This window comes from Amphibalanus amphitrite, unplaced genomic scaffold (assembly GCF_019059575.1).
Source record: "Amphibalanus amphitrite isolate SeventyFive unplaced genomic scaffold, NRLGWU_Aamphi_draft 000982F_arrow, whole genome shotgun sequence".
Taxonomy (NCBI): domain Eukaryota; kingdom Metazoa; phylum Arthropoda; class Thecostraca; order Balanomorpha; family Balanidae; genus Amphibalanus; species Amphibalanus amphitrite.
Genome location: NW_024882476.1, coordinates 114,720 through 125,867, shown reverse-complemented (window position 1 = coordinate 125,867; position 11,148 = coordinate 114,720).

Genomic DNA, 11,148 nt, shown 5'->3' with positions numbered 1-11,148 from the left:
GAAAAGAGTGTTCTTTCACTCTATGGTAAGTTTATAGACATAAGTCTTCGATATCAATGCATTATGACGGTGCAAAGACGACCATGCCTTTTACGCGTAAAACTTGCAATTTGTAAGCGTTTAATTATAAAGATGTGCAAGTGAATGGCCAAAAATATATGTATTCTGAATAGGTCAGATCCTCTTTTAGTCCGTGAAATGCATCCCGTGTCATTCGAGTGTAACGTTTTCAAAAGCCAATGTTTTTCCTGGAATGTGTAAAAAATGCCCGTTTTCTCGAGATTAGAGGCTATTTCTTTACACGTGGTACATACCTAAGAAAAAACTTGTTGCATACGATAGGCCCATCTCTTCTGTATCCATCAGTGAAAACCGCATGTCGCTGCGACTTACGGTTACCGAGATATAAGCTCGGGAAAGGAGCGCTGCAGGCCCGATTTTCGCCCCTTGGCGGTTTTCGCCGGCCACGTGTTAAGCCTATGGGAGCACCCTTTTGCACGTGCCGACGGCGCACCCCTGGTCCGATCACGCCCAAATTTTAATACAAAGGCCGCCCACGCCCACAGATTAGGCATGCCAAATTTCACGCCGATACGCGGCGCCTTTCAGGCGCAATAAGACACATAAGGCCTGACGGATGGATGGAGACCGTACAGACATCTTATAAATCATAATATAGACTATAGTCTGTTCCATATCAAGCTTGCAGTCGGAGTTTCTTCGGCAGATCGCTCCTCCGCTCAAGAATTTGCGTCTTAAAATGTAAGAGCTGTATATACAAAAATCACGCACTGCTTTCAGCAAAGCACTTCGGCTGCAAGCTTGAAACGGAACAGAGTATAGATGGCATGTTTTGCGCTATAACTGTGCGTTTTGAGTTTGGGTGTGGGAACTTATGATATTTTTTTGTCTTATTTTGTCGGAGTTGGATATTTGTTTGAACGGCATGTTATGCTGGTGCTGGTTGCGGGTTGTTAGAGCCTTTCTCATGGTTTGCCTTTATTGAACTCAAACCCACCCTACCCTACCCTAACCTACCCATACCCTACCTTACTGATAACACATAGTTACCCTTCTCATCCTCGATTAAAGTAACGTACCAAATTTGAGCGCAATCGGCCCAGCAGTTCTTGAGATATAAAACTGGCCCACCGCACGTGCGCACGCGCAAACTGAGACTCCAGATGACTTGTGCCAGCCACCTTTCTAAATTGTCGCTATCAGTGTACAAAATTTGAGCGAAATCGGCCCAGCCGTTCTTGAGATGTATAAATGGACCCCTCACGTGCGCACGTGCAATCGATCCACCCTACCTGTCACAAATAACCATGCATCGCCAGGTTATAGCCCCCTCCACCCACAGTCCAAGTTTCAGTCCAATCGGCCCAGTAGCTGCTGAGTTATTCCTAGTACACAAATGTACTGTTTACTGGTTAGCACTTATTTCAAGCATTTGGGATTCCGCTGGGCGGGCGGTGCATTGCAGCCCATGCTTTGATAGCTATTGTCAAAAGTTGTATGACCTGCTGGCCATAAGCCATCGATCGGATTTTGTCGAAAAATACCTGTAACGTTAACAAAACACGGCCGTATGTTTGAGTCATTTTCACGAAAGTTTATTGACTTTTCGATAATATTTTGGATGGATATTGGTCAGAAAAGAATGCTCTTTCCGAATATGTAGGTTTCATAGCCATTGATTAGCGTTTTAAATACGTTTTGATGTTGTAAAGGACACCGCGCTCCGCGCGAATCAAATTTTCAAATTAATTTTTCATTATTAAAGAAATGGTACGGATCATCACTTTTTATCTGCTATCCTCTGATGACACGTACATTTGCCTGCAAAATGGCACCACACCGATTCCATTCCGTCAAGCCGTTTTCCAGCGGCATCGATTTTCCCGTCACAATGCACGAAATCGGTCATGTTTTCACAACTGGGGGTGCTGCCTTGCACGTGACGCGTGCTATACTATGAAACCATATCAATACGCTAGGCCCATCTCTCCTCTATCCATTGGTGGCAACCGCTTCTCGCTGCAATCACCCGTTGCCGAGATATCAAGCCGGAAAGCGAGCCGTGTCGGCCCGATTTTCGGCCGACCGCCGCTCTCGCCGACACCATGCTATCCCTATGAGAGCGCCCTTTTGCACGTGCTGACGGCGCACCCCTGGCCCGATCGCGTCCAAATTTTAATACAAAGGCCGCCCACACCCACAGATTCGGCATGCCAAATTTCACGCCGATACGCGGCGCCTTTCAGGCGCAATAAGACACATAAGACATGACTGACACACGGATGGATGGAGATCGTACAGACAACTTATAATTCATAATATAGACTAGATGGCATGTTTTGCGCTATAACTGTGCGTTTTGATAGATGCGTTTGATGGGGCATTAGTTTAGGCGTGGAAACTTATGATTTTTATTTGTCTTATTTTGTCGGAGTTGGATATTTGTTTGAACGGCATGGTATGCTGGTGCTGGTTGCGGGTTGTTGGAGCCTTTCTCATGGTTTGCCTTTATCGAACTCAACCCTACTTTACCCTAACCTACCCATACCCTATCTTACTCATAACTTATGGATAGTTACCCTTCTCATACTCGATTTAAGTGACGTACCAAATTTGAGCGCAATCGGCCCAGCCGTTCTTGAGATATAAAACTGGCCCACTGCACGTGCGCACGCGCAAACTGAGACTCCAGATGACTTGTGCCAGCTACCTTTCTAAATTGTCGCTATCAGTGTACAAAATTTGAGCGAAATCGGCCCAGCCGTTCTTGAGATGTATAAGTGGACCCCTCACGTGCGCACGTGCAATCGATCCACCCTACCTGTCACACATGACCATGCATCGCCAGGTGAGTGCCCCCTCCACCCACAGTCCAAGTTTCAGCGCTATCGGCCCAGTAGTAGCTGAGTTATTCCTAGTACAATAATGTGCTGTTTACTGATAGGCGCTTATTTCAAGTATTTGGGTTTCCGCTGGGCGGGCGGTGCATTGCAGCCCATGCTTTGATAGCTATTGTCAAAAGTTGTATGACCTGCCGGCCATAAGCCATCGACGGATTTTGACGAAAAATACCCGTAACGTTAACGAAACACGGTCGTATGTTTGAGTCATTTTCACAAAAGTTTATTGACTTTTCGATAATATTTTGGGTGAATATTGGTCAGAAAAGAATGCTCTTTCCGAATATGTGGGTTTTATAGCGATTGATCAGCGTTTTCAATACGTTTTGATGTTGTAAAGGACATCGCGCTCCGCTCGAATCAAATTTTCCAATTAATTTTTCATTATTAAGGAAATGGTACGGATCATCACTTTTTGTTTGCTATTCTCTGATTACACATACATTTGTCTGCAAAATGGCACCACACCGATTTCATTCCGTCAAGCCGTTTTCCAGCGGCATCGGTTTTCTTCCCACAAAATCGGTCATTTTTTTCACAACCGGAGGTATTGCCTTGCACGTGACGCGTGCTATACTATGAAACCATGTCAATACGCTAGGCCCATCTCTCCTCTATCCAGTGGTGGCAACCGCATGTCTCTGCGACCTCGTTTCGCCGAGTAATAAGCTCGGGAAAGGAGTGCTGCAGACCCGATTTTCGCCCGATCACGATTTTCGCCGGCCACGTGTTAAGCCTATGGGAGCACCCTTTTGCACGTGCCGACGGCGCACCCCTGGTCCGATCACGCCCAAATTTTAATACAAAGGCCGCCCACGCCCACAGATTCGGCATGCCAAATTTCACGCCGATACGCGGCGCCTTTCAGGCGCAATAAGACACATAAGTCATGACACACGGATGGAGAACGCACGCACGGACGACTTATAATTTATAATATAGACTAGATGGCCATGTTTGCGCGATAACTGTATGGTATTTAATTGATTTTACGGGTTCTGTAGTGTGTACCAAGTTTGAGAGAAATTGGCCCAGCCGTTCTTGAGATAGGAAACTACTCCTTTCCAGGTGTGCACGTGCATTAGCATTTAGCACCCTACATATGATAATGTGTCGTTCGATATGTGCCCGTTGACAGTCCCAAAATTCAGCACAATCGGCCCGGTAGCGGCTGAGTTATTGCAAGAATAAAATTATTTTATTTACTGGCGAATTCCCCTGGCGAGAGGTGCCTTCCGCTACCGTTTGTTGTCAAAGGTTCAATCAGGGGGGCGACACGGCTATTCGCGCAATGTATTAATTTATGGGCCGCGCGGGGCCTCGCGATGACGCGGCTGGAGGCAACTGCTCAGCGCGCTAGGATACTTCTGGCGGGGCGGGGCGCTGAACGGTGTGCAATGAATGGGTTATGGTCGGGCCGACAGAGATGAGGTATTGAATTTGAATTGACATCAGCAATCGGGTGGGGAAGGAGAACGTTCCTAATCGAGCTTGGGTTGGGGAAAGCCGAAAATATCGCGATCGGCTCATAGCTCAGACAGGGCCGGGTGCCGTACCATGTGTTGTATACATATTTAGGCGGGCAGACAGAGATGAGTTATTGGATTTAAATTCACCTTACCATCGGTTTCTGGTGGGGTTTGAAAATGGTTTTAGTCAAGCTCGGAGTGGGGCAACCCACTGGCGGATCCAGGGGAAGGCATTTGGGGCAAATGTCTTCCCCCACATTGGCAGCGCCCGAAATCGCTTTTCGAGAATCAAAGAAAACTTCACAACTTTTCTGAGGAAATGTTGGTTAATCACACTGCACAGCAGTGCGCAAGGAATCGAAATCTGAGTTTTTTTTTAATTAATTCCGAGAAACCTTTTTGGGGTAAGCCCCCGCAGTGTCCAAGACCGCTTCCTGGATCCGCCAGTTGTGAATAAGTCACGGTCGATACCGAGCTTCGGCGGGACCAGGCGCTGTATACGTTGTTCTTTCAATGAAGAGGTGGACAGACAACTAGCCCCACATCCTACTGCTATGCCCGTGCTTCTGTGGGTGAAGCACTTAAGCATCACGGAATCCCACAGGACCTGCGAGTCGACGAGGTGGGCCGCTTTGGCCGCCGGGTACTGCTATGCCCGTGCTTCTGTGGGTGAAGCACTTAAGCATCACGGAATCCCACAGGACCTGCGAGTCGACGAGGTGGGCCGCTTTGGCCGCCGGGTACTGCAGCTCCCTGGAGTTGCCTGGGACCGATGGCAAAACAACAGCTCCGGCGGTGCCCCTATGGGCCGTAGTAATTAGCGAATTCCTGTAATGTAGAGATCATATCCTCAATAATCTCCATTACCATTTTATATTCCTAAACAGTATGACAGAACAATTATGCTTGCCTACGTTCAGGCATTACCTCTGATGGTCATACGTCCAGTACAACATGTGTTGTCTGTCAAACAACAATCGACGACGGGATCTCTTCTCATTATCTCTTAAGCCATCGGTTGTCAATTCACCCACCCCGTTTCCCTAAAAATAGACGGTCAGATTCGGCCTGGGTCCTTACGACCCCTCTAGATTCGCCAGAGACGGGATCGGATCGCCGTTATTGCACCCGTCTTAGTGTCTTTAATACTATGACAGCTTCGACCACGGACTTCGGACGGGGTGATCGTTCCACGAATGTACGAACCATCCAGGCCTAGAGTGCATCGAGGTTTAAAAGAATGCAGTCTGTAGATCAATAAACATAACAATGGTGGTATACAACCACATTAAAATATCTCCCCGGCTCCCGCAACGTTCCAACGCCCCTCCGTTATGCATTCGCCTTGTGTGTCCGCCGAGCCGGCTTGCCTCCAATGACGTCATCGGCCGGCCGGCGGCGTTCAAGGTCAAACGGCTGGTGTCCTTACCTGGAGTTCTATAGCCTTGGGTTCAATAGCCTGCCTGGGCCTGTCTGCCGAAGCCACCGATCCGATTTCGTCGGAAAATACGCGTAACGTTATCAAAACACGGTCGCATGCTTGAGTCATTTTCACAAAAGTTTTTTGACTTTTCGATAATATCTTGGGTGGATATTGGTCAGAAAAGAATGCTCTTTCCGAATATGTAGGTTTCATAACGATTGATCATCGTTTTCAATACATTTTGGTGTTGTAAAGGACATCGCGCTCCGTGCAAATCAAATTTTCAAATTAATTTTTCATTATTAAAGAAATGGTACGGATCGTCATTTTTTATTTGCTTTCCTATTATTACACGTACATTTGTCTGCAAAATGATACAATACCGACTTCATTCCGTCAAGCCGTTTTCCAGCGGCATCGGTTTTCTTCCCACAATGCATGAAATCGGTCATTTTTTCGCAACTGGGGGTGCTGTCTTGCACGTGGCGCGTGCTATGCTATGAAACTATATCAATACGATAGGCCCATCTCTCCTCTATCCAATGGTGGCCACCCCATCTCCCTGCAGCCTCCCATCGCCGAGTTATAAGCCCGGGAAAGGAGCGCTGCAGGCCCGATTTTCGCCCGATCACGATTTTCGCCGGCCACGTGTTAAGCCTATGGGAGCACCCTTTTGCACGTGCCGACGGCGCACCCCTGGGCTAATCCGTCCCAAATTTTAATACAAAGGCCGCCCACGCCCACAGATTCGGCATGCCAAATTTCACGTCGATACGCGGCGCCTTTCAGGCGCAATAAGACACATAAGGCATGACGGATTACGCACGCACGGACAACTTATAAATCATAATATAGACTAGATGGCCATGTTTGCGCGATAACTGTATAGATTCGATAGATATTGTTAATGGGTGCATTAAATTGGGTGTAGGAACTTCGATTTCATTTCCAGAATTGGGGTGAACTTGGATATTTGTTTAAATTGAACGGTATGGTGTCTCTGTGCTGGTTACGAGTTGTTAGAGCCTTTCGTGAGTTGGGCCCTTATTGCACTCAACTCTACCCTACCCTACACTACTCTACCCTGCCCATACTCATACCCTGCCCTGCCCATAACCCACCCTGCCAATACCGTACCCTACCCTGCCCATACACTATCCACACCCTGTCCTACTCATACCTTACCCTTCACCACATGCCGTACCTTACCCGACTCATAACCTCCTCACCCTCTATCGAAGCGGTGTACCAAATCTGAGCGCAATCGGCCCAGCCGATCTTGAGATATAAAAGCGGCCAGCTGCACGTGCGCACGCGCTAACTGAGACTCTAGATGACTTGTGCCAGCCACCTTTCTAAATTGTCCCCAACAGTGAACACAATTTGAGCGAAATCGGCCCAGCCGTTCTTGAGATGTATAAGTGGACCCCTCACGTGCGCACGTGCAATCGATCCACCCTACCTGTCAGAAATGACGATGCATCGCCAGGTTATTGTCCCCTCCACCCACAGTCCAAGTTTCAGCGCAATCGGCCCAGTTGTAGATTAGTTATTCCTAGTAGGGTAGCCTGGGGCAAGACGCCCCAGATAATTTATTTTGCTACATAAATTTTGTCCCACATCACCTGGAAGGCCAAATTTGTGCTCAATGCGTTCTTTGGACATTTTACTTTAAATAACACCCCTCAAATTCATTCACTTATGATCGGACTCCAAGCTAGGAAGTGATTTGTGAAGCAACTGCAAATGGGGCATTTTGCCCCAACCCCAGGGCAAAACGCCCCACGGCCTGGGGCAAGTAGCCCCATACTTTAGATTAAAGATTTAACATGGTAGTTGGCTAAATCTTATGTGAGAGGTCCATTAGACCTCTGGAGGCACGGCACTGAAGTTAGCACATTCCATCCTGTCAGGTGTTCAGCTATGACACTATTGTATGAGCAGATTTTTCACCTACCTCATAAGACCAAATAATAAATTATTGCAATGCAAATGTTAACAAAATACTTCCTTTGCCATCCAGTTGCTGAGAAAAATACACATAAAGGCATAGAAACTTACTGTTCGCCAGCTACCGAACATTAGAAAGTGGGTAGCCCGAACAACACATGAGGTAAAACGCCCCAGGGGCTTTTTGCCCCGTGACCTACTGGGGCGTTTTACCCCATCACGTAGTTCGGTCAGAGAACAACGCCTTGCACTCCAGCAAGACATCATTTAACACGAACCAACCCGGCATGATAAGCGTTAGACAATAGTTGTTCAAAATACATAAAAGTCGCTAACCTGATGTGGACCATAAAAGAACGCCATGATACATAATCTGACAACAAAAGTCAAAACATAAAAATCACTCAAAAAACACATTTTTGGCTATATCTCCCGAAATAGTCATCACAATTTCTTTCCAGTCTGCTCATATAATGATCATATAGTGCACGTTTTATAGAAGAGATGATGTTTCCCCAGAACTCTGCCAGTTCCGAGAAACATCGGTGAGGCGTTTTACCTCGGCGGGGCGACTTGCCCCGGTCTACCCTACAATAATGTGCTGTTTACTGGTAGGCGCTTATTTTCAGTGTTTGGAATTCCCCTTTGCGGGCGGTGCATTGCAGCCCATGCTTTGAAAGCTATTAACAAAATTTGAATGGCCTGCCGGCCATAAGCCATCGATCGGATTTTGTCGAAAAATACCTGTAACGTTAACGAAACACGGTCGTCTGTTTGAGTCATTTTCACAAAAGTTTATTGACTTTTCGATAATATCTTAGGTGGAAATTGGTCAGAAAAGAATGCTCTTTCCGAATATGTAGGTTTCATAGCGATTGATCAGCGCTTTCAATACGTTTTGATGTTGTAAAGGACATCGCGCTCCGCGCGAATCAAATTTTCAAATAAATCTTTCATTATTAAGGAAATGGTACCCATCATCGCTTTTTGTTTGCTATTCTCTGATTACACGTACATTTGTCTGCAAAATGGTACCACACCGATTTCATTCCGTCAAGCCGTTTTCCAGCGGCATCGGTTTTCTTCCCACAATGCACGAAATCGGTCATTTTTTCACAACCGGCGGTCCTGTCTTGCACGTGGCGCGTGCTATACTATGAAACCATGTCAACACCCTAGGCCCATCTCTCCTCTATCGAGTGGTGTAAACCGCTTCTCGCTGCGACCCTCCGTTGCCGATTTATACAGCCGGTAAGTGGGCGCCGCAGGCCGGTTTTCGCCCGATCTTCGATTTGACCGTTTCCCGTGTTAACCCTATGGCGCACGCGAGCGCGTGCTGACGGCGCACCCCTGGGCCGATCACGCCCAAATTTTAATACCAAGGCCGCCCACGCCCACAGATTCGGCATGCCAAATTTCACGTCGATACGCGGCGCCGTTCCGGCGCATTAAGACACATAAGTCATGACACATGGATGGACGCACGGACAACTTATAAATCATAATATAGACTAGAATACAGGTTTACGCGATAACTGTACGTTTGGATAGATATGGTTGATGGGGCCATTAGTTTGGTTGTCAAAACTTGTATGCTTATATAGGTAGGGTTGAGTTTTATAATTACTTTATTTAATTGTAAGTAGGTAGGCATGGTTTTTCGAGGAGCACTACGGATCCAATAGTTTGGCCATTGAATTATTTAAAAAAAAACACGCCCGCCCGCCGCCTACCGCAAACGCCACAAAAATAGGTAAAAAACGATCGCCTCCAACCGCAAATAACACCGCAAACGCCGCAAAAAATAAAAACCGCCCGCATCGCGCGCCCGCCCGCCGCCAACCGCAAACGCCGCAAAAAATGAAAACCGCCCGCATCGCACGCCCGCCCACCGCCAACCGCAAACGCCTCGAAAACGGCCACCCGCCGCCAAACGCTAAAACCGCAAAATGCGCGAAAGGCACGCCCGACAAACGTCGCAAAAAATAAACAATCGCCCGCCCAACGCAAAAAACGCAGAAACTCCGAAAAAACGTCCGCATCGCACGCACGCAAACCGCCAACCGAAAACGCCTAAAAATCGCCCGCCCGCCACCAAACGCAAACACCGCAAAAAAGCGCCCGCTCGCCCCAAACGCAAACACCGTAAAAAGGAAACAAAAAAGCGCCCGCCCGCCCCAAAACGCAAAACGCACGCCCGAAACGCCAACGCAAACGTCACAATCAATTAAAACAAATAAAAAATCGCCCCCGTCGCAAACCGCAAAAAACGCAAAAACGCCGCAAACAAATCAAAACCGCCCGCATCGCCCGCCCGCCCGCCGCCAAACACAAACACCGCCGCAAAAAAAAACGCCCGCATCGCACGCCTGCCCGCCGCCAACCGCAAAACGCCGCAAAAAAACGGCCGCCCGCCGACAAACGCAAACACCGCAAAAACGCAAACACCGCCGCAAAAAACGCCCGCATCGCACGCCTGCCCGCCGCCAACCGCGAAACGCCGCAAACGCCGCAACAAAGGAAACCGCCCGCATCGCACGCCTAACCGCCGCCAATCGAAAAAGCCGCAAAACGCCCTACCCTACCCTACCAATATACATAACCTACCCATACCCTAGTCCTACCCATACCCTACCCATACCCTACCCTACGTTTACCTTATACTCTACCATACCCAACTTTACCCTACTCTACCCAAACGGCAAACCTACCTCTACCCTATACCTTACCATACCCATACTTTACCATACCCTTCCCATACTCAAACCTATCTCTATCCTATACACTACCTTACCCTACCCATACGTACCCTACCCTACCCTACCCATACCCTACCCTTGCCATACCGTATCCTACCTATACCCGGCATACTCATGCCCTACTCATACTTGACCGAGGAGTTTTACCAAATTTGAGTGCTATCGTCCTACCTGGTCTTGAGATATGTATAAATGGGCCCCTGCACGTGCGCACGCGCTTAATAAACTCCAGATGACTTATGTGAGCCACCAGTCTAAATTGTTCCTAACAGTGTACACAATTTGAGTGAAATCGGCCCAGGGATTCATCAGATGTAGAAGCGGACCCCCTCACGTGCGCACGTGCATGAGTCCACCCCACCTGTGAGACATGATCCTACATCGCTCGGTGAGTGCCCTACCTGCCGGCAGTCCAAGTTTCAGCGCAATCGGCCCAGAAACGGCTGAGTTATATGCAAGTACAGTTTTCAAGGGTTTGGCGATATCCCTAAGCGGGCGGTGCCCTGTAGCCTATGCCGTGCTGACTGATTGGCAAAAGTTTAATGACATGCCGGCTATAAGCCATCGATCGGATTTCATCGGAAAATATGTCTAACGTTAACAAAACACGGTGGTATGCCTGAGTC